Raw genomic sequence first — 25,378 nt, 5'->3', positions numbered from 1 at the left:
TATGAGAGAGAAGGAGACTGACTTAGGCTACGTTCACATTTGCGTTGTTGTGTGTTGCGTCGGCGACGCATCGGCGACGCAACGCGCAACGCATGCAAAACGCATTGTTTTGTGACGCATGCGTCCTTTTTTTGCTTGATTTTGGACGCACAAAAAATGCAACTTGCTGCGTCCTCTGCGCCCTGACGCGTGCGCCGCAGTGACGCATGCGTCACAAAACGCAAGTGCAACGCATGTCCATGCGCCCCCATGTTAAATATAGGGGCGCATGACGCTAATGTGAACGTAGCCTTAGCTACTGAAAAAGCTACACATCCTTGGAAGTGGTGCTGTTGAGACATTTTCATGAATAAGAACGTTTCGTTCGAAATGACGCCGACTGCATTTTAATTTCCCCCAGTTTTTAATGCTGATCCTAATAAATATGAAGTTTTAGATTTTTTTCTGTTTTGATATAGCAGCTTGATGGATGGATAGAGTACGCATATACATCACAAAAATCTACTATTGTATATTCCAATAAAGTTATAGACATTACCATTATTGTCCAATAATCCAGAATGTTATCATTTGCTACTTATCGTGTTTCCTAGTATTCAGATTAAAATAATTATTCTTTGTTCTAAAAGTGTACCACCGAATAGAAGTGAATCAAGTACTGTATACATTTGTTATCTGGATCTAGAGTGTTGCACATGCTTTTCATTTTTGTATGGCCTTAGGGATAAAAGTTCAACTGGAGTGAAAACTATGGCAAGACTCATGCTGCTTTTAGGAGACTTTGTTAGCACAGAATGACTGCTCAAACCAAGTAGAGGTGCTCGGTGCTTCACGGCGGTGCCAATCATTTAGCCCCTTAGTGACAGAGCCAATTTGGTACTTAATGACCGAGCCAATTTTTACAATTCTGACCAGTGTCACTTTATGAGGTTATAACTCTGGAACGCTTTATCGGATCCCGCTGATTCTGAGATTGTTTTTTCGTGACATGTTGTACTTCAAGTTAGTGGTAACATTTCTTCGATATTACTTGCGATTATTTATGAAAAAAATGGAAATATGGCGAAAATTTTTAAAATTTTGCAATTTTCAAACTTTGTATTTTTATGCCCTTAAATCAGAGAGATATGTCACAAAAAATAGTTAATAAATAACATTTCTCACATGTCTACTTTACATCAGCACAATTTTGGAAACAATTTTTTTTTTTGTTAGGGAGTTATAAGGGTTAAAAGTTGACCAGCAATTTCTCATTTTTACAACACCATGTTTTTTTTAGGGACCACATCACCTTTGAAGTGATTTTGAGGGGTCTATATGATAGAAAATAACCAAGTGTGACACCATTCTAAAAACTGCACCCCTCAAGCTGCTCAAAACCACATTCAAGAAGTTTATTAACCCTTTACGTACTTCACAGGAACTAAAACAATGTGGAAGAAAAAAATTAACATTTTACTTTTTTTTGCAAACATTTTACTTCAGAACCATTTTTTTTAATTTTCACAAGTGTAAAAACAGAAATTTAACCACAAATTTTGTTGTGCAATTTTTCCTGAGTACGCCGATACCCCATATGTGGAGGTAAACCACTGTTTGGGCGCACCGCAGAGCTTGGAAGTGAAGGAGCACCGTTTGACTGTTTCAATGCAGAATTGGCTGGAATTGAGATCGGACGCCATGTCGCGTTTGGAGAGCCCCTAATGTGCCTAAACAGTGGAAACCCCCCACAAGTGACACCATTTTGGAAACTAGACCCCCCAAGGAACTTATCTAGATGTGTGGTGAGCACTTTGAACCCCCAAGTGCTTCACAGAAGTTTATAACGTAGAGCCGTGAAAATAAAAAATCGCATTTGTTTTCACAAAAATGATTTTTTCGCCCACAAATTCTTATTTTCACAAGGGTAACAGGAGAAATTAGACCACAAAAGTTGTTGTGCAATTTCTCCTGAGTACGTCGATACCCCATATGTGGAGGTAAACCACTGTTTGGGCGCACCGCAGAGCTTGGAAGTGAAGGAGCACCGTTTGACTTTTTCAATGCAGAATTGGCTGGAATTGAGATCGGATGCCATGTCGCGTTTGGAGAGTCCCTGATGTGCCTAAACAGTGGAAACCCCCCACAAGTGACACCATTTTGGAAACTAGACCCCCCAAGGAACTTATCTAGATGTGTGGTGAGCACTTTGAACCCCCAAGTGCTTCACAGAAGTTTATAACGTAGAGCCGTGAAAATAAAAAATCTCATTTTTTCTACAAAAATGATCTTTTTGCCCCAAAATTTTTATTTTCACAAGGGTAACAGGAGAAATTAGACCACAAAAGTTGTTGTGCAATTTCTCCTGAGTACGTCGATACCCCATATGTGGAGGTAAACCACTGTTTGGGCGCACCGCAGAGCTTGGAAGTGAAGGAGCACCGTTTGACTTTTTCAATGCAGAATTGGCTGGAATTGAGATCGGATGCCATGTCGCGTTTGGAGAGTCCCTGATGTGCCTAAACAGTGGAAACCCCCCACAAGTGATACCATTTTGGAAACTAGACCCCCCAAGGAACTTATCTAGATGTGTGGTGAGCACTTTGAACCCCCAAGTGCTTCACAGAAGTTTATAACGTAGAGCCGTGAAAATAAAAAATCTCATTTTTTCTACAAAAATGATCTTTTTGCCCCCAAATTTTTATTTTCACAAGGGTAACAGGAGAAATTAGACCACAAAAGTTGTTGTGCAATTTCTCCTGAGTACGTCGATACCCCATATATGGGGGTAAACCACTGTTTGGGCGCACCGCAGAGCTTGGAAGAGAAGGAGTGTCGTTTTACTTTTTCAATGTAGAATTGGCTGGAATTGAGATCGGACGCCATGTCACGTTTGGAGAGCCGCTGATGTGCCTAAACAGTAGAGACCCCCCACATATGACACCATTTTGGAAACTAGACCCCTTAAGGAACTTATCTAGATGTGTGGTGAGCACTTTAAACCCCCAGGTGCTTCACAGAAGTTTATAACGTAGAGCCGTGAAAATAAAAAAATCGCATTTTTTCTACAAAAATGATCTTTTTGCCTCCAAATTTTTATTTTACCAAGGGTAACAGGAGAAAATGGACCCCAGAAGCTGTTGTACAATTTGTCTTGAGTACGCCGACACCCCATATGTGGGGGTAAACCACTGTTTGGGCGCATGGCTGAGCTCGGAAGCAAAGGAGCGCCATTTGACTTTTCAATGCAAAATTGACTGGAATTGAGATCGGACGCCATGTCGCGTTTGGAGAGCCCCTGATGTGCCTAAACAGCAGAAACCCCCCAAAAGTGACCCCATTTTGGAAACTAGACCCCCCATGGAACTTATCTAGATGTGTAGTGAGAACTTTGAATGCCCAAGTGCATCACAGAAGTTTATAATGCAGAGTCGTGAAAATAAAAAATATATATTTTTTAACAATAAAGATTTTTTAGCCCCCAAGTTTTTATTTTCACAAGGGTAACAAGAGAAATTGGACCCCAAAAGTTGTTGTCCAATTTGTCCTGAGTATGCTGGTACCCCATATGTGGGGGTAAACCACTGTTTGGGCGCATGGCAGAGCTCGGAAGGGAAGGAGTGCCATTTTGGAATGCAGACTTTGATAGAATTGTCTGCGGGCGTTATGTTGCCTTTGCAGACCCCTAATGTACCTAAACAGTAGAAACCCCCAACAAGTGACCCCATTTTGGAAAATAGACCCCCTAAGGAACTTATCTAGATATGTGGTGAGAACTTTGAAAGCTCAAGTGCTTCACAGAAATTTATAATGCAGAGTAGTGAAAATAAAAAATATTTTTTTTCCCACAAAAAAGATTTTTTTAGCCCCCAAATTTTTATTTTCACAAGGGTAACAAGAGAAATTGGACCCCAAAAGTTGTTGTCCAATTTGTCCTGAGTATGCTGGTACCCCATATGTGGGGGTAAACCACTGTTTGGGCGCACGGCAGAGCTCGGAAGGGAAGGAGCGCCATTTTGCAATGCAGACTTTGATAGAATTGTCTGCGGGCGTTATGTTGCGTTTGCAGACCCCTAATGTACCTAAACAGTAGAAACCCCCACAAGTGACCAAATTTTGGAAACTAGACCCCCTAAGGAACTTATCTAGATATGTGGTGAGAACTTTGAAAGCTCAAGTGCTTCACAGAAATTTATAATGCAGAGTAGTGAAAATAAAAAAATATATTTTTTTCCAACAAAAAAGATTTTTAGCCCCCAAGTTTTTATTTTCACAAGGGTAACAGGAGAAATTGGACCCCAAAAGTTGTTGTCCAATTTATCCCGAGTACGCTGATGCCCCATATGTGGGGGTAAACCACTGTTTGGGCGCACGGCAGAGCTCAGAAGGGAGGGAGTACCATTTGACTTTTTTAGCGCAAAATTGGCTGTCGTGTTTGGAGACCCCCTGATGTACCTAAACAGTGGAAACCCCCCAATTCTAACTCCAACCCTAACCCCAACACAGCCCTAACCCTAATCTCAACCCGATCCATAATCCTAATCACAACCCTAACGATAATCACAACCCTAACCCCAAAACAGCCCTAATCTCAACCCTAACCATAACCCTAATCAAAACCCTAAATCCAACACACCCCTAACCCTAATCCTAACCCTAATCCCAACCCTAATCCCAAACGTAACACTAATCCCAACCCTAATCCAAACCCTAACCCTAATCCCAACTCTAACCCTAACTTTAGCCCCAACCCTAACTTTAGCCCCAACCCTAACCATAACTTTAGCCCCCGTCGTCACAAAAAAAGTTCAATGTAACCTTTTTTTTGTACGTCGCGTCCGCCATTTCCGCGGATGCGTGGCCGTAACTCTGCCCCCTCCTCCCCAGGACATAGACTGGGCAGCGGATGCGTTGAAAAACTGCATCCGCTGCCCACGTTGTGCACAATTTTCACAACGTGCGTCGGTACATCGGGCCGACGCATTGCGACCGCCCCGTACCGACGCAAGTGTGAAAGAAGCCTTAGGCTACTTTCAGACATAGCGCATTTTTGAGCGCTATTTTGCGGGCGCTTTTCAAAAATGCGCAATGTCATTTTCGTCTGCCGGCAAAGTGAATGAGAAATTCACTTTGCCGTTCAGACACACCGCAAAAAAACGCGGCGCTTTTGTCTGCAAACACGCCGGCGTAAAAAGAATTGACATGTCAATTCTTTACGCAGCGGCGTGTCTGCGTATCCCCCTAGGGCCCCATATTACCTTCCACACACAGCGCCTTTGTCCTGGGTGTCGGCGTCTTTGTACGGAGGGGTTGACACCCAGGACCGGACGTGACGTCGGACAGGAAGAGGGAAGCCCCCGCCCCCCAGTGAAGCAGCATGGAGTCCTTCTGTGTGTGTGTGTGTGTGTGCGTGTGTGTGCGTGTGTGTGTCCCCATGCGACGCTAGTGCCACCATTGTGCTAAGTCGCCGTATGGGACTACTACTCCCATCCGGTATTAGGATGGGAGAGTTGTCCCTGTGTCCGGCGACTTAGCACAATTGTAAAGTTACACAAAACACCTACACACAATACACATACATGACACACAGTACATACAACATATAACACAGAGTATATACTCACCAACAGCACACTTGTAGGCGAAGCCCTCGATCCTCCAGGAAAAAATCCAAAAATAATAAACCAAATTCATACTCCCTGTCCGCAGAATCCATAAAACGAGTGTCCCACGCCGATCGGCTGCTCTCCGGCGATACACTGCCAGGAGCGAAGCTCCTAGCAGTGTATCGCGTACTGTTCCGGAGTTCAATGACTCCGGCGTCTCGGTTAACAGCAGTACAGCTGCGTTGAACTTTCCCACGCAGCACTGCCGTTAAGCGAGAGTGCCGGGGTCAATGACCGCCGGTAAACTCGCTCGCGCATGCGCAGTGACACACCGACAGGAACTATGGCTCCTGTCAGTGTGTTGCTGCAGCCGTGGAGAGCAGACATATCTCTGGATGTGTCTGTTCTCCATGGAAAATCTTGATACGTGGCACTTAAATATGTGGCAATTAAATACGTGACACGTGGCACTTATACGTGATACGTGTCACTTAAATATGTGGCACTGAAATACGTGGCACGTGGCACTTTGATACGTGGCACGTGGCACTTTGATACGTGGCACGTGGCACGTGGCACTTTGATACGTGGCACTGAAATATGTGGCACGTGGCACTTTGATACGTGGCACGTGTCACTTAAATACGTGGCACGTGGCACTGAAAGATGTGGCACTTTGATACGTGGCACGTGGCACTTTGATACGTGGCACGTGGCACTGAAATATGTGGCACGTGGCACTTTGATACGTGGCACGTGGCACTTTGATATGTGGCACGTGGCACTTTGATACGTGGCACGTGGCACTTTGATACGTGGCACTGAAATATGTGGCACGTGGCACTTTGATACGTGGCACGTGTCACTTAAATACGTGGCACGTGGCACTGAAATATGTGGGACACGTCGCACAAAAAAGTTACATGTAGTTTTTTTTGTGTCGACGGTCCGCCGAAGCACGACGCATCCGTCGCACGACGGATGCGACATGTGGCAATCCGTCGCAATGCGTCGCTAATGCAAGCCAATGGAGAAAAAACGCATCCTGCAAGCACTTTTGCAGGATGCGTTTTTTCTCCAACGACGCATTGCGACGGAAGCCAAAAAACGCTAGTGTGAAAGTAGCCTAACCCTAACCCTAGCCCTAACCCTAAATTTAGCCCCAACCCTAACCCTAACCCTAACTCTAACCCTAACCCTAACCCTAACCCTAATTTTAGCCCCAACTTGTCTTCTCCTGCCGGCCGGCAGATGGCAGCAGATGGCGGGCGCACTGCGCATGCGCCCGCCATAAGGAAAAAGCCGGCTGGCAGGAGAAGACAGAAGAGGACCCAGGGACCCCGGGTGAGTATGTTAGGGTCCCCGAATCCCCCTATTTCTCTGTCCTCTGATGTGCGATCACATCAGAGGACAGAGAAATAACTGATCGCTTTTTTTTTTTTTTTTTTTTTTTTGCGGTCGCCGGTAAACTGTTAATTACCGGCGATCGCAAAGCAGGGGTCGGTGCAAATCGACCCCGATCATGTTCTTTGGGGTCTCGGCTACCCCCGGCAGCCGAGACCCCAAAGAACATCCGGGTGCCGGGCGGCGGGCGCACTGCGCGTGCGCCCGCCATTTTTTCCCGGAAAAAAGATGGCGGCGCCCATGGGGAGACACGAGGAGCACCGGGGGAGGTAGGTAAGTATTGGGGGGCTATTGGGGGCCATCGGGGACCACATTTCTCTGTCCTCCGATGTGCGATCACATCGGAGGACAGAGAAATTAAACGGCAAATCGCGTTTTTTTTTTTTTTTGTTGCGATCGCCGGTAAACGGTTAATTACCGGCGATCGCAACTCGGGGGTCGGTAAAAAACCCCCGAATCATGTTCTCTGGGGTCTCGGCTACCCTCGGCAACCGAGACCCCAGAGAAAATCCGACTCTGGGGGGCGCTATTCACTTTTTCCACAGCGCCGTTAATTAACGGCGCTGTGGTTTAAGTACCCTTAGCGGCCGCCGTTAAAAGGCGTATCGGCGGTCGTTAAGGGGTTAACTACGCCTTCCAACCTGTTTGTTTTGGTCTACAAGTGCTTAGCTCTAAATAAGAATATCATCTGGACATCTGTCAAGTCAGCAGTCTTACCCATGATTGTGGAGCCTACTGAAACAGACTAAGAACTTTTTAAACTCTTACAAAACCTTTTCAGGTGTTTTTTGTTAATTATTCTAATTTACTGAGATAATGACTTTTGGGTTTTCATTGGCTGTAAGCCATAATCATCAACATTAACAGAAATAAACATTTGAAATAGATCATTCTGTGTGTAATGACTCTATATCATGTATGAGTTTCACTTTTTGTATTGAAGAACTGAAATAATTTAACGTTTTGATGATATTTTAATTTAGTGAGAAGCATTTGTATATCTGTCCTTCTCTGGCCCTATGAAGCAGAAGCTGTCAAACAAAGAAGAGGGGGTGGAGATTTGGGGGAAACAAGCAGCTGGGATGGTGTATTTAACTGATTGCCCTGCCGTGATGCACCAAGCACCTGTACTTGGTTTGATCAGTCATTCTGTGCCGACGGAGTCCCTTTAAGACGTGTCTGATTATGAGCCTCCCAGTGAATCAGACGCATTTAACTCCACAATGCTCCATCATCAAGATTGGTGTGAACAACTTAGTTCTTAATCAATTGAGATCAAGGTCTTTAACCCCTTCCCGACAATTGCAGTATATGTACGTCATGGTTGTGAAGGACATGGTAATCGCCCACGCACAGTGGGCTGTGAGCGTGCAATCGCCCCTCGGGTGTTAGCTGAGTCTTACAGCTGACACCCGGCTCTCAGTGCCAGGAGTGGTGCCCCTAAATGCTACGATCGCAGCAATCAATTAGTGGAAGGAAAGGCCCTCTGCCCTTGGATCTGCGCAGCAAACATAGGGCCCCAATTGTTGCCATGGTGACCCGATGTCCTCATGATGACATTCCTGGTCACCAGGCACTAGCAAGCTAGTTAGATCATGTTCTGTGCATGATCTAACTAACTTCTGTCCGCAGAGCTGACAGGTTATAAGGTATAGCAATGCTCCTGTAGTGCAGTGCCTTATAACTGTGGTAAGACTGCAGAAAATGAAAGTCCCATAGTGGGAATATGTTAACAAAAAACTGAAAAATTTTGAAAAAATATATTTAAAAAAATAATAATCACAAAATAATAAAAAATATATATACTTTGTACCCATAAATAAATATAATGAAAAGAAAAATAAACAATAAAAGTCCGCATATTTGGTATCGCCTTGTCCGAAACTACCCGACCAATAAAACTGTCCCACCAGTTAACCCCTTTAGTGAACAGCATAATAAAAAGGCAAAAACAATGCTTTATCATCATACTGCTAAACCAAAAGTTGAATAAAACGCAATAAAAAAACAAATGTACATAAAAATGGTGTTTCTGAAAATGTCATCTTGTCCTGCAAGAAAACAAGCCGTCATACAGCTCCATCAGCTGAAAGATAAAAGTTATAGCTCTCAGAATAAAGCGATGCAAAAATAATAATTTTTTTCTCTAAAATAGTTTTAATTGTTTAAAAGCGGCAAAACATAAAAAAAATATATAAATGGTGTATCGCTGTAATCGTACTGACCCAAAAAATAAAGCTGTCTTAGCAATTTTACCACATGCGGAACAGTATTTAAAAAAAAAAATCCTGCATTGTTGTTTTTTGTTTATTCTGCCTTTCAAAAATCAGAATAGAAAGCGATCCAAGAATGTCATGAGCCCAAAAATGGTACCAATAAAAACATCAACTTGTCTAGCAAAAAACAAGCCCTCATTGTCAGCAGAAATGGCAATATTTGCTATGGTTTTGTCAAGTTCATAGTTTGATCACATATCTGTATGACTGTTTACCTATACAACAACAGACTCATTTGACTTTGGCCTATCCCTTGAAAATACTGGTAGTAACTAGCTTTATTCTGAAAACCAGCTATGGACATACGGGGTGAGTGTATGAGGGCACAAGAGCAATCATTTTGCCCACTCGTCGACTCAAGGAATTTCAGTCCAACACTAGTGATCACCCAAATAGGAGACCAATATTTAAAGGGACTCTGCTAGCACAGAATGACTGCGTATGACCAAGTAGAGGCGCTCATGACATAGCCAATCATTTATATACACCTGCTGATCTTCCAGCTATCTCTTCTCGGGCTCTATCAAGCCAGAGCTGTCAATCAAAGAAGAGGGGGAGGAGATTAAGGGAAAACAAGCAGGTGGGAAGGTGTATATTAATGTCTCTTCACTCCATGATGCACCGAATGCCTGTACTTGGTTTGAACAGTCATTCTGTGCTGACAGAGTCCCTTTAATATTTAAAGTAAGTAAACGCTACGAGAAGCTAAGTGAACAAATGTCAATGACAGGAACAGCCTCTGGCACGGAACTTGAGGGACTGCATGTCTGCATATAACAGTTGTGTTGAGCTTTTCTAGATACTCATGTTTTATGCAGTGCTAGGCATGCTTAGGTACCCAAGGCCTGCAATCCACATGTGTTTATCTATTTGTCTGTTACTATTTCAGTAGATAGTAAATATGAAAACCCACAGATCAAATCCTGAAAATGGAATTCAATTATCAGAATCGCAGCAATAGCAACACCATTCATATGATTCATAATGAAATTCAAGGACATTGTCAAGGGCAGAGATATCAGGGACTTCACAGCTTCATGTGATTGCCTCTCTACATGTGCAGAGATCGATGCAAAATACAATGGAACTGGGGATATCTTGCTTTTCATGTCTGCAGATTTTCACTTATACAGTATCTCAGATTCTAAAAATTCTATCTTAGTATAGGGGTTTGTGTACACTTTGAATACAATGGATATAAAAGTCTAAACACCCCTTTAAAAATGCCTGTTTTTTGTCATGTAAAATAAAATCCAATAATTCCACCTTTTATTGTCACCTGTAATCTGTAAAATTGAAATGAAAAACAAACTGAAATATTTTTGGGTGTAAAAATAAAGAATTAGAATAATGTTGTTGCTTAAATATGCACACCCTTAAAGTAATACTTTGTTGAAGTACTCTTTGAATGTTGGACATGAGCATGGAATATCTAGAACTGGCAATCTTTGCCCACTCTTCCTTGTAACACTCCGAATATGTCAGATTGCAAGGGCATAATAATAATCTTTATTTTTATACAGCGCTAACATATTCCGCAGCGCTTTACAGTTTGCACACATTATCATCACTGTCCCCGATGGGGCTCAGAATCTAAATTCCCTATCAGTATGTCTTTGGAATGTGGGAGAAAACCGGAGTACCCAGAGGAAACCCACATAAACACGGGGAGAATATACAAACTCCTTGCAGATGTTGTCCTTGGTGGAATTTGAACCCAGGACTTCAGCGCTGCAAGGCTGCAGTGCTAACCACTAAGTCACCGTGTGTACAGCGCCCTCTTCAGGTCAACCCACAGATTTTCAATTGGATTGATCTCTAGGCTCTGGCTCAGCAATTTCCAAACCTTAACAGTTTTCTGCTAAAGCGATTTTTTTTAATATTTGGAGCTATGCTTAGGGTTGTTGTACTGAAAGGTGATATTTTAATGCAAAATTGACAGATGTCTGGAACTGTTCATAATTCCCTTGACCTTGACTAAAGCCTCAGTTCCAGCTGCCAATAAACCGCCTTGAAACATAATGCTACTTCCATCATGCTTCACTGTGGGGATGGTGTTCTTTGGTGATGTGCAGTGATGGCTTCGTGCCAAACATACTGTCACGATTGGACTGGCGAGTAAACTGGGACCAGGGGCACCATTCCTGGCCCTAGCACTAGGGGGTGCCCTAGCTCGCCCTGTTCCCCGGGATACCTCAGATGGCTAGGATGCCGGGGCCTCCGCCCTTGCCCTGTCTCCTAGCTGCAGTCCTGTGTCTGCCCCCCTCCCCCACCCGGGGAAGAGAGGCACTACCGTGTACCGCAGTACACCAACTCGACAGACAGGGAAACAAAGACAAGGGTAAAAGAAAATTCCACTCACACAAAATATACTCTCAAAAATAACAGAGGTATTCACCAGGGTGTGATTGTTGGGGGAAGAAAATAAGGCAGGTAAGGATGAGGAATTTCCAAGCGTACAAACCAAGCAACAGTCGCACAATAAACTCCTCCAGCTCTCCAATCACCAGCTCCTCGCTCTCCAGATCTATGTAGCAAGTGCTAACTCAGGCAAAGACCTGACCAGAAGGCCTAGCTTTTATAGGAGAGAGGAGTGACTGACCAAGCACAGCTGAATGCAGGGATTTCCACATGCCCGATTTTCCCCTGTCCTGCTGAAAGAAAACAAACACATTTAATACACCGGGGAAGTGCTTCTTCTCAGCAGCAAAGCAGGAGCCATCAGATGCTGCGGTCTTCTGGTACTACTCTGTCGCCGTAACTCCATGACACATACCTATTGGAATTATTAATCATACGTTTCCAACATGGTTTTGACAAAACTTAGCCTGGCATGGCTGTATTACTTTGTAAGAAAGAAAGAATTGATATGCTGCAGATTTGAATAAATGCTTTGATAGTTCATAACTGCAAGAAAAAAGAATAAACATAATGTGTTTATTTTTCTGTTAACATAGCTGTATGATAACTGCTTGTTTTGTGCAGGACGAGTTGTAGTTTGAAAAACACATATTTTACCATGCAATATACAAAAAAACTGGGAAAACTTTTTTAAACTGGGAAAAATGGTGAATAAAACCCCATAAATTTCCTGCATTATTTTTTGGAATTTTGTTTTTACAACATTCATCATGCAGTTAAAATGACCCGACAACTTAATTCTTCAGGTCAGTATGAATATGGTGATACCGAACTTAAAATATTCTTTTAACCCCTTTCTGCCATTGGACGTACTATTCCGTCCATGTGGGGTGGGCCCTAATTCCCAAGGACGGAATAGTACGTCCAGCGCGATCGGCCGTGCTCAAACATGATCGCGGTGTGCCGGCGATGCAGGTAAGCATTGCGCAGGGAGGGGACTCCCTGCGGGCTTCCCTGAGACGCCCGGAGCAAAGCGATGTGATCGCGTTGCTGCGAGGGTCTCTTACCTCTCCTCCCTGCAGCAGGCCCGGATCCAAAATGGCCACGGCATCCGGGTCCTGCAGGGAGGGAGGTGGCTTACCAAGTGCCTGCTCAGAGCAGGCGCTGGTAAGCCTGCAGCACTGTAAGTCAGATCGGTGATCTGACAGAGTGCTATGCAAACTGTCAGATCAGCGATCTGCGATGTCCCCCCCGGGACAAAGTAAAAAAGTAAAAAAAAAAATTCCACATGTGTAAAAAAAAAGAAAAAAAAAATTCCTAAATAAAAAAAAAATATTATTCCCATAAATACATTTCTTTATCTAAAAAAAAAAATTAAACAATAAAATTACACATATTTAGTATCGCCGCATCCGTAACGACCTCACCTATAAAACTATATCACTAGTTAACCTCTTAAGTGAACACCGTAAAAAAAAAAAAAAAAAAAACGAGGCAAAAAACAACGCTTTGTTCTCATACCGCCAAACAAAAAGTGGAATAACACGCGATCAAAAAGACAGATATAAATACCCTTGGTACCGCTGAAAATTTCATCTTGTCCCACAAAAAATGAGCTGCCATACAGCATCATCAGCAAAAAAATAAAAAAGATATAGTCCTCAGAATAAAGCGATGCCAAAATAATAATTTTTTCTATAAAATAGTTTTTATCGTATAAAAGCGCCAAAACATAAAAAAATGCTATAAATGAGGTATCGCTGTAATCGTACTGACCCGAAGAATAAAACTGCTTTATCAATTTTACCAAACGCGGAACGGTATCAACGCCTCCCCCAAAATAAATTCATGAATAGCTGGTTTTTGGTCATTCTGCCTCACAAAAATCGGAATAAAAAGCGATCATAAAATCTCCCATGTCCGAACATGTTACCAATAAAAACATCAACTCGTCCCGCAAAGAACAAGACCTCACATGACTCTGTGGACTCAAATATGGAATAATAATGTGGTAACGCAAAAAATATTTTTTGCTATAAAAAGCGTCTTTCAGTGTGTGACGGCTGCCAATCATAAAAATCAGCTAAAAAAAAACACTAAAAAACCTGCTATAAAAGTAAATCAAACCCCCTTCATCACCCGCTTAGTTAGAGAAAAATTAAAAAAATTAAAAAATTTATTTATTTCCATTTTCCCATTAGGGTTAGTGTTAGGGCTAGGGTTAGGGCTAGGGTTAGGGCTAGGGTTAGGGCTAGGGTTAGGGTTGGGGCTAGGGTTAAGGCTACAGTTTGGGTTGGGGCTAAAGTTGGGGTTAGGGTTGGGGCTAAAGTTAGGGTTAGGGTTTGGATTACATTTACGGTTGGGAATAGGGTTGGGATTAGGGTTAGGGGTGTGTCTGGGTTAGAGGTGTGGTTAGGGTTACTGTTGGGATTAGGGTTAGGGGTGTGTTTGGATTAGGGTTTCAGTTATAATTGGGGGGTTTCCACTGTTTAGGCACATCAGGGGCTCTCCAAACGCGACATGGCGTCCGATCTCAATTCCAGCCAATTCTGCATTGAAAAAGTAAAACAGTGCTCCTTCCCTTCCGAGCTCTCCCGTGCGCCCAACAGGGGTTTACCCCAACATATGGGGTATCAGCATACTTGGAACACATTGGAGAACAACTTTTGGTGTCCGATTTCTCCTGTTACCCTTGGGAAAATACAAAACTGGGGGCTAAAAAATAATTTTTGTGGAAAAATTTTTTTTTTTATTTGCACGGTTCTGCGTTATAAACTGTAGTGAAACACTTGGGGGTTCAAAGCTCTCACAACACATCTAGATGAGTTCCTTAGTGGGTCTACTTTCCAAAATGGTGTCACTTGTGGGGGGTTTCTACTGTTTAGGTACATTAGGGGCTCTGCAAACGCAATGTGACGCCTGCAGACCATTCCATCTAAGTCTGCGTTCCAAATGGCGCTCCTTCCCTTCCGAGCCCTCCCATGCGCCCAAATGGTGGTTCCCCCCCACATATGGGGTATCAGCGCACTCAAGACAAATTTGCCAACAACTTTTGGGGTCCAATTTCTCCTGTTACCCTTGGGAAAATACAAAACTGCGGGCTAAAAAATAATTTTGGGGGGAAATTTTTTTTTTTTTAATTTCACAGCTCTGCGTTATAAACTGTAGTGAAACACTTGGAGGTTCAAAGTTCTCACAACACAACTAGATAAGTTACTTGGGGGGTTTAGTTTCCAATATTGGGTCACTTGGGGGTTTCTACTGTTTAGGTACATTAGGGCTCTGCAAACGCAATGTGACGCCTGCAGACCAATCCATCTAAGTCTGCATTCCAAATGGTGCTCCTTCCCTTCTGAGCCCTCCCATGCGCCCAAACGGTGGTTCCCCCCCAAACATATGGGGTATCAGCGTACTCAAGACAAATTGGACAACAACTTTTGAGGTCCAATTTCTCCTGTTACCCTTGGGAAAATACAAAACTGCGGGCTAAAAAATATTTTTTGGGGGAAAAATTTTTCTTTTTATTTTCACGACTCTGAATTATAAACTGTAGTGAAACACTTGGGGGTTCAAAGTTCTCACAACACAACTAGATTAGTTCCTTCAGGGGTCTAGTTTCCAATATTGGGTCACTTATGGGGGGTTTCTACTGTTTAGGTACATTAGGTGGCTCTGCAAACGCAATGTGACGCCTGCAGACCAATCCATCTAAGTCTGCATTCCAAATGGCGCTCCTTCAATTCTGAGCCCTCCCATGCACCCAAACGGTGGTTCCCCCCCACATATGGGGTATCAGCGTACTCAAGACAAATTGGACAACAACTTTTGGGGTCCAATTTCTCCTGTTACCCTTGGAAAAATATAAAACTGGGGGCTAAAAAATAATTTTTTGGGGAAATTTTTTATTTTTATTTTCATGGTTCTGCGTTATAAACTGCAGTGAAACACTTGGGGGTTCAAAGTTCTCACAACACAACTAGATAAGTTCCTTGGGGGGTCTAGTTTCCAATATTCGGTCACTTGTGGGGCATTTCTACTGTTTAGGTACATTAGGGGCTCTGCAAACGCAATGTGACGCCTGCAGACCAATCCATCTAAGTCTGCATTCCAAATGATGCTCCTTCCCTTCCGAGCTCTGCCATGCGCTCAAACGGTGGTTCCCCCCACATATCAGGTATCAGCGTACTCAGGACAAATTGGACAACAATATTTAGGGACCAATTTCTCCTGTTACCCTTGGAAAAATACAAAACCGGGGGCTAAAAAATAATTTTTGTGGAAAAAAAATATTTTTTATTTGCACGGCTCTGCATTATAAACTTCTGTGAAGCACTTGGTGGGTCAAAGTGCTCACCACACCTCTAGATAAGTTCCTTAGGGGGTCTACTTTCCAAAATGGTGTCACTTGTGGGGGGTTTCAATGTTTAGGCACATCAGTGGCTCTCCAAACACAACATGGCGTCCCATCTCAATTCCTGTCAATTTTGCATTGAAAAGTCAAACGGCGCTCCTTCCCTTCCGAGCTCTCCCATGCGCCCAAACAGTGGTTTACCCCCACATATGGGGTATCAGCGTACTCAGGACAAATTGTACAACAACTATTGGTGTCCAATTTCTTCTCTTATCCTTGGAAAAATAAAAAATTGGGGGCGAAAAGATAATTTTTGTGAAAAAATTTGACTTTTTATTTTTACGGTTCTGCATTATACACTTCTGTGAAGCACTTGGTGGGTCAAAGTGCTCACCACACCTCTAGATAAGTTCCTTAGGGGGTCTACTTTCCAAAATGGTGTCACTTGTGGGGGGTTTCAATGTTTAGACACATCAGGGGCTCTCCAAACGCAACATGGAGTCCCATCACAATTCCAGTCAATTTTGCATTGAAAAGTCACATGGCGCTCCTTCGCTTCCGAGCTCTGTCATGCGCCCAAACAGTGGTTTACCCCCACATATGGGGTATCGGCGTACTCAGGACAAATTGTACAACATCTTTTCGGGTCCATTTTCTCCTGTTACCCTTGGTAAAATAAAACAAATTGGAGCTGAAGTAAATTTTTTGTGAAAAAAAGTTAAATGTTCATTTTTATTTAAACATTCCAAAAATTCCTGTAAAACACCTGAAGGGTTAATAAACTTATTGAATGTGGTTTTGAGCACCTTGAGGGGTGCAGTTTTTAGAATGGTGTCACACTTGGGTATTTTCCCTCATATAGACCCCTCAAAATTACTTCAAATGAGATGTGGTCCATAAAAAATAATGGTGTTGTAAAAATGAGAAATTGCTGGTCAACTTTTAACCCTTATAACTCGCTAACAAAAAAAAGTTTGGTTCCAAAATTGTGCTGATGTAAAGTAGACATGTGGGAAATATTACTTATTAAGTATTTTGTGTGACATATCACTGTGATTTAATTGCATAAAAATTTAAAGTTGGAAAATTGCGAAATTTTCAAAATTTTCGCCAAATTTCCATTTTTTTCACAAATAAACGCAGGTAATATCAAAGAAATTTTACCACTATCATGAAGTACAATATGTCACGAGAAAACTGTCAGAATCACCAGGATCCGTTGAAGCGTTCCAGAGTTATAACCTCATAAAGGGACAGTGGTCAGAATTGTAAAAATTGGCCTGGTCATTAACGTGCAAACCACCCTTGGGGGTGAAGTGGTTAAATTTTAGTCTTTAAAAATGTAAGAACTTAGTAAAAAAAAAAAAACAATCGGTAGTATTGCCATTTTTTAGACCAATAACTTTTTATTTTTATTTATTTTATATACCAGTGTGAGGGTCTGTTTCTTATTCACTAACCTGGTATTTTTATTGAGACCATTTTTTGGGCACATAGAACATTTTGATTGTTTTTTATTCCTTTTTTTGGAGAGAAGTGCAGTAGTAATTGTAGGATTTTAAATAATTTTAATTTTTGAAAAAGGGGCCTTTTTTATTTCTTTACAGTTGAACTTTAGTAGATTTTTTTTTTACTCTTTGTCAAATATTTGTTTATTTTTGTGCAAGTTAACTTAGGGGATTTGAACCTGCAAACAAACGTTCTGCATTCTGTAATACTATAATATTGCAGTATATAGAAATATTAATGGTATATCTTTAAACGACCACTCTGATGCCATAGATGTGGGCCTTCAGCAGGCTCTTGGCTGCCATGGCACAGTGGGTTGATAGTTAAAGCGAACATGCCAAGAGCCAGAGGCATAGCTAGGGTTTTGGTTCAGGGGGGGGCGAAGCTTCTGAGTGGGCACCTAACCAGGTAACCTTGATTACAACTCGGTTACCTTAATAGTGCAGCTGAAAATAAGCACAGCAGCCTTGCAGCGCTGGAGTCCTGGGTTCTAATCCTACCCAGGACGACATCTGCAAAGAGTTTGTATGTTCTCTCCGTGTTTGCGTGGGTTTCCTCCGGGTACTCCGGTTTCCTCCCACATTCCAAAGACATACTGATAGGGAATTTAGATTGTGAGCCCCATCGGGGACAGTGATGATAATGTGTGCAAAATTGTAAAGCGCTGCGGAATATGTTGGCGCTATATAAAAATAAAGATTATATTATTATCTCTATACAAAGACCAACATGGATATTACTGCCATATGGTCAGTGGTAGATACCAGTCCTACAAAACATATAAGAGATCACAGCACAGTTATAGATAGTGACTTACTGCTGACGGTCTTTCTGACGGAATCGTTCACTTTTCCCGTCTTTTCCATCTGGCCAGACCGACACGACAACTTCTTGCAGCCATGACTCAGCTGCAGAGAAAACAAAGACACATTTCACTTCTCATATTCCAGCCCCATCACCAATGCTGAGGTGCTGCTGCTGCCGTATGTGTCCCTATTACTGCACCTACTGTGTGATTCTCCCTGCTCTGCCGCAGAATGTAATTGTATTGGTGCAATGTGCTCGCCGATACAGTTGCATAGCGTAGCTCCGGGTGGGCCCTTTCAGAGCGTGGGGCCCGGGGCCACCACCCACTCTGCCCCTCGGTAGCTATGCTTCTGCCAAAAGCTTTTGGTTAGCACAAAAAATTACGCCCCGGAAGAAGCTCATTGCGAAACGTGCGTTGGGGTGAGGAGGGACGCTGTGGTCGGCATAAGGCAAGCAATCACTTCATCTTTACCTCTAGTAATGCATCTCTTTCTTGTATCTTTATGTGCACACTTAGGTAGTCTTTATTAAATTAGATAATAGACCTTTATATATGTGCAGCGCCCCAGAGTCCTGGTCGTTGCAGTACTGTGGCTCCACCGCTAAGGGGGGCTATGGTACGTCTGATGGCACTGAAGGAGTTCATCTGACCAGGTATCACATACACCAATACATTTCACAGTCGGGCCTCCAGGGGGAGCTAAGGGTGCTATTTATTAGGCCACTCCTCACCACTGTGGGAAAACTGGGGGTCAGGCAGGAAGTTAGGCAGAAAGCTGACTGGGTTGGAACCAGGCAACACCTTGTGGCAGAGGGTGTTGTGGGGGAAGATTCGGTAGGGTCCCTGTCAGGGGTGGGATCCTGACAGAGGCCTGGCTACAAGAAGGAATGTAACGGGACCGTGCCTGCTCAGCATAGCGGCGGTGCCCAAGGAAGGATTAGAAGCGAGATAGATTGTGCTGAGTGAGAAACGAGATCAAAGCAAGAAGGAGAATACCAGTAGGAGTCGTGCTGTGAGACCGAGGCAACATCCTACTGAGGTGCACAACCGGCGGCCGGAACGCCGAGGGAGTATTACAATATTCAGCTTCAGGCAATACTCTAAACCAACGGCAGGACAGTCAGTCTAAGGCGGGCTGTCTCACCCAAATCACCTATGCAGTCTTGGGGGGCAACTTGTGGAGAGGGGCGACTCTAGGGTCCCGGAAGAGCTCCGAGCCTACCCGTCATACGGGTGCCGTCCTAACCGCAACATCAGGGAGGGACGGAGGATTAGCAGAACATCATCTAATCGAGTTGTGAGGGAACTTAAGAAACGGATACAACAGTTGTGGGGACTTTCCGTAAGCACAGCAGGGAAGGACTGCAGCACCTAGCGCTAGAAGGAAGGCACAGATTTCCACCTGTTAAGAGAACTCTGGAGGTGCCATTGGACCGGCCGGACTTGCGCAGCCTGGTTATCTGGATTCCGGACTGAGGACCCAGAGATCTTCAGTAAAGAGGTAAAGAGACTGCAACCTGGTGTCCTCGTTATTTACTGCACCGCACCACCACCACCACTACCACCATCCATATCTATTATTCACTGTACGCTCCTCGGCAGGGTCACGGACCGGGCCTAGCCACCGTGACAACCCCAGAGCAGAGACTCAGAGGCCCGGTACCGGGTACCCCTCGGCCCTGCGGCAGTGGGGGCGCTACAACTGCTATATGAAACCTATGGCGTATTAGTATGTGCTTTCTACAATGATCATTATATGCTGCAACCAAGCGTCCCTCCTTTGTTAGGGCGCTCCTGTTTTTTATATGTTGTTCAAACATTTTATTAATAAAGCAATTGATTTTTTTACTTTATTCTGGATCTCTTTGCTCGGCTAATTTATGTAAGTCCGCATATGGTGATTAACAATTGTTTGAAGTGCCAGTCACTAATTACTCTACGGACATTTGTGAGTTCAAAAAATTACAATGCTGGATTGGATAGTAAAAAGCAACATTGGGCCTTCATTCACATGCCATGGCCGCAATGCATTGTGGCTAATAAATTCATAATTTTGCCGTAATTTTCCCCAAAACATTGCAATAAGTACACCAGCTTCATCGTGTCTAAGAAAACAATTTCAGAATTTAATGCAATTGATATTGTGAAATCTTTCTTTTTAAAGAAACTCCACCACTGTGGCTGATCTCTGTAGCGCTATTGAGAGAAGTAGATGAGAATCTAGCTGGCATATGACTGCAACCATGCATGCCAATTCTGCGTCTTGCCATTCCTAGAAATTTCTCAATAATTTGACAGCTGCGTAATATCAGTGGGTAGGGTCTCCCTGCACAGCCTTGACACTGTCTGATAGACATAGTAAATGGTAACACACTGCTGCCATGAAATCTGTGGCATGTGACCACTGCAGCCAGTTAATGGGGCTCAGCGGTCTCCTACCAGTTACACTTCCATGACCAATGTTATTTTTACATTGAGTACAAAATATGCCCCTTTAAAATTTAAATGTAAACCTGAAATCTGCATAAAATACCATATATCATTAGACAGACATGTATTTACTATGTAGGTGCAGATGCATAAACACGATTTACACTGCTAAGATTAGTGAGTTAACATTTCTCTGTCAAATATAGAGTCTGTGCAGTTTCTGCTGCATCTCTGTGATTGTGCTTTGAATAATGCATAAGTTGCAGGGGAAGAAAACAGCTATGAATTACATTTCAGGCAGGTACAGTAGTTACACTGATTATTCAATTCGACTGAATCACTAGACACATGGCGGCATCATGAAAACACTATAGCCCAGGAGCTTTACAATATAACACCTTTTCTGGCATAGCGAATCTAAGAGTTAATGTGCCACACATAATCCATCCTAGCTGTACAATTCAGAGGCACTGCAGTATCACGTCCAGCTGCTGTCATGTTAGGTATGTCTGCAGGCAAGACGTGCCCTCACTGCTGGCACTGCAACGCCATTCTGTTAATCTACCGTGTCCCCGTTTAGATTCCAAAATATGTAACAAAGTATACGGCATACGGAAAGCAACCATCCATTATAGAATCATTAGTGTGGTGACAGGCACAATTATTTATAGTGTATTACTTCATATGTAACCAAAATAAAGAGCTAATTAGGCATTTTGCAATATTTCTTTTAATCAGACCTAATTATCATTGCAGTTGCTATATGTGATCAGAGTTAGTAGTCACAATTGTATCCTACTGTCTAAGGGTCCAGCGATCCCTTTGTCATATTAGAAGGCACTACGCCAGTATATCAAATGACAAATGGTACGTGAGAACCTTGTTACTGATTTTGCTTTAGCCCAGAAACCTAAAGTTATGACTGTTTTAATTCTCAGAACCCCGTGTTCAGAAAAGCCCTAAAACAAATTCCAGAAAATAAAGCTCTATAGCGTAAACAAACGTAATTTAACATGTAAAATCAAAAGTGCTAACTGGGGGGAGTTGTGCAAATGCTAGACACAACCCTGAGAAGAGTGTATGAATAAATAATGCAGACTGCTGATCCTTCTCAGCCAGGATAAGGCTCAACCAAATAAATGGTTTTAAAAAGGGAAAATGTGGTTTTAGAATGGGCACTGACATGCAGAGACCATGTTTTTAAAAACAGCGTTTTATCATTTAGAGCTCGTTCTGGTTTCTTCATCATGCATAATAAAATGACCAACTTTATATAGTGGATTAATTATCTACTGCTTTGTGCATGAAAAATGTATGAAGAATATATAGCATACAATGCCTTGAAAAGGTATTCATACACAATGAACTTTTCTACATTTTTCACATTTCACCCACAAACTTATATGTATTTTCTTAGGATTGTACAGTGGGGCAAAAAAGTATTTAGTCATTCAGCAATAGTGCAAGTTCCACCACTTAAAAAGATGAGAGGCGTCTGTAATTTACATCATAGGTAGAACTCAACTATGGGAGACAAACTGAGAAAAAAAAATCCAGAAAATCACATTGTCTGTTTTTTTATCATTTTATTTGCATATTATGGTGGAAAATAAGTATTTGGTCAGAAACAAACAATCAAGATTTCTGGCTCTCACAGACCTGTAACTTCTTCTTTAAGAGTCTCCTCTTTCCTCCACTCATTACCTGTAGTAATGGCACCTGTTTAAACTTGTTATCAGTATAAAAAGACACCTGTGCACACCCTCAAACAGTCTGACTCCAAACTCCACTACGGTGAAGACCAAAGAGCTGTCAAAGGACACCAGAAACAAAATTGTAGCCCTGCACCAGGCTGGGAAGACTGAATCTGCAATAGCCAACCAGCTTGGAGTGAAGAAATCAACAGTGGGAGCAATAATTAGAAAATGGAAGATATTCAAGACCACTGATAATCTCCCTCGATCTGGGGCTCCACGCAAAATCCCACCCCGTGGGGTCAGAATGATCACAAGAACGGTGAGCAAAAATCCCAGAACCACGTGGGGGGACCTAGTGAATGAACTGAAGAGAGCTGGGACCAATGTAACAAGGCCTACCATAAGTAACACACTATGCCACCATGGACTCAGATCCTGCAGTGCCAGACGTGTCCCACTGCTTAAGCCAGTACATGTCCGGGCCCGTCTGAAGTTTGCTAGAGAGCATTTGGATGATCCAGAGGAGTTTTGGGAGAATGTCCTATTGTCTGATGAAACCAAACTGGAACTGTTTGGTAGAAACACAACTTGTCGTGTTTGGAGGAAAAAGAATACTGAGTTGCATCCATCAAACACCATACCTACTGTAAAGCATGGTGGTGGAAACATCATGCTTTGGGGCTGTTTCTCTGCAAAGGGGCCAGGATGACTGATCCGGGTACATGAAAGAATGAATGGGGCCATGTATCGTGAGATTTTGAGTGCAAACCTCCTTCCATCAGCAAGGGCACTGAAGATGAAACGTGGCTGGGTCTTTCAACATGACAATGATCCAAAGGACAGCGCCAGGGCAACGAAGGAGTGGCTTCGTAAGAAGCATTTCAAGGTCCTGGAGTGGCCTAGCCAGTCTCCAGATCTCAACCCTATAGAAAACCTTTGGAGGAAGTTGAAAGTCCGTGTTGCCAAGCAAAAAGCCAAAAACATCACTGCTCTAGAGGAGATCTGCATGGAGGAATGGGCCAACATACCAACAACAGTGTGTGGCAACCTTGTGAAGACTTACAGAAAAAGTTTGACCTCTGTCATTGCCAACAAAGGATATATTACAAAGTATTGAGATGAAATTTTGTTTCTGACCAAATACTTATTTTCCACCATAATATGCAAATAAAATGATAAAAAAACAGACAATGTGATTTTCTGGATTTTTTTTTCTCAGTTTGTCTCCCATAGTTGAGGTCTACCTATGATGTAAATTACAGACGCCTCTCATCTTTTTAAGTGGTGGAACTTGCACTATTGCTGAATGACTAAATACTTTTTTGCCCCACTGTATGTGATATTCCAACACAAAGTAGCAAGTATTTGTGAAGTGTAAAGGAAATTATGCATGCTTTTCTAATTCTTTTAAAAATAGGACCACATTTTGCTTCAATTACTGATGCAAATCTTTTGAGGATGAAATTTTTACCCTTTCTTCTTTACAACTAGCTCTAGTTCAGTGAGATTGGATGGAGGCATCTGTGAACAACAATTTTCATGTCTTGCCACAGATTCTCAATGGATTTAGATCTAGACTGTGACTGAGCCATTCAACCACATGAATATACTTTGATTTAAACCATTCCATTGTAGCTTCAGCAGTATGTTTAGGGTCATATGTCCCTGCTGAAGAAAAGCATCCCTGCAGCATGATGCTGCTACCACCATGTCTGATGGTGGGGATGGTGTTTTCAGTGTGATGTACACAATAACAAAAGGAACTATTAGCTGTCACCTCCAATCATTTATACTGGGTGATTGGATGCCTGCTTGGCTTTAGGGGTGCAGTTTAAAGAGCAAGAGGAACAGAGTTATTAAACGCTATATATTTAATGCGGAAAGATAGGCAGCGTTAATAAAAAAAATATACAAAGATCATGCAAAATGTGAACAAAACAGTTTGGTTTAAACAATCACATGAAATAAAAAGGATAATGAAAAATTACTAAACATGTGTTACTTAAATACTCAGAGATTAGCGAAGAGACGCACTCCTTAGCGCAACCGACAGAACCACAGGGTATTGTATCTTCCAGAACTGAAAAAAGACAAAAAAACACAAACTCTTTTTTTATATTAGATTGTGGTTACGCCAACATACCTCCCCTTTGGTGACCTTATATGGGGCTGGTCATGGTATGTGCTAGGTCCTTTAGAAGATTATTACATCTCCCAACTTTTAGGATATCTAAAACCCTGGAGGTCCCAGGTGGGAACTATTGTAATGTTTCCTATCACAATTTTACCTTTCTGAGATGAAACATGGCATGGATAGCATCATCCATCTGCCGATATAAAGTTGGAGCTGTTAAGCCAGTCTTATGGTGTTGTGAGTGAATGTTTTATGTTCGTCCCTTCGCTACAACGCAAAAAATCTCACTTCCCCAGTTATAATTAATCCCATATGTCCAATATGAGGGTGATATGTCCCCTCTCTGGAGATGTCTTTATGGATTTTGCAATTTTATTAAGACGTAAATTGCAACAATGCTTGTTTTTTACTACTACTTTGCAGTTTTATCCATTTATCAAGATGAGACAACTGCTTTCATTTCACATTCCATGATCCCATCACTAATTGCACTATAAGATATTGTCTACCTCTTTTTACAAATATAAAATATTATAAAATAACATCAGGGGTAAACACCCCTTTAACTATGATTGTATTTGGGTTTCCTTAGTTATAATGGCCCATAGCAGCTGTTTTTCTTGCTGGCAGTTACACCTATGATGTGGTCCCTGGTAGTTACACCTATGGTCCACATCACTGTTATTCTGTTAATATAGAAAAATGTCTCCCGTGATGTAGACATTTTTCTGAGTAGTAATTTTCTGACAAAGCAGTGGCAATCAATGTTGTATGGGCACTGTTATGATACATGTGTGTGGTTATATCAACTATATTGTGTAGG

General features: G+C 42.5%; 1 protein-coding gene across 11 annotated transcripts in view; it reads left to right on the top strand.

The window, feature by feature from the left end:
- RYR3 (ryanodine receptor 3) overlaps positions 1 to 25,378 on the top strand; it is a 978,540-nt gene that overhangs the window by 207,796 nt on the left and 745,366 nt on the right. The window lies entirely within an intron of this gene.

The sequence above is a fragment of the Ranitomeya variabilis genome, chromosome 1 (assembly GCF_051348905.1).
Source record: "Ranitomeya variabilis isolate aRanVar5 chromosome 1, aRanVar5.hap1, whole genome shotgun sequence".
Taxonomy (NCBI): Eukaryota; Metazoa; Chordata; class Amphibia; order Anura; family Dendrobatidae; genus Ranitomeya; species Ranitomeya variabilis.
Note: the sequence above shows the minus strand (reverse complement) of the source record. Positions and strands in the feature narration are given on the sequence as shown.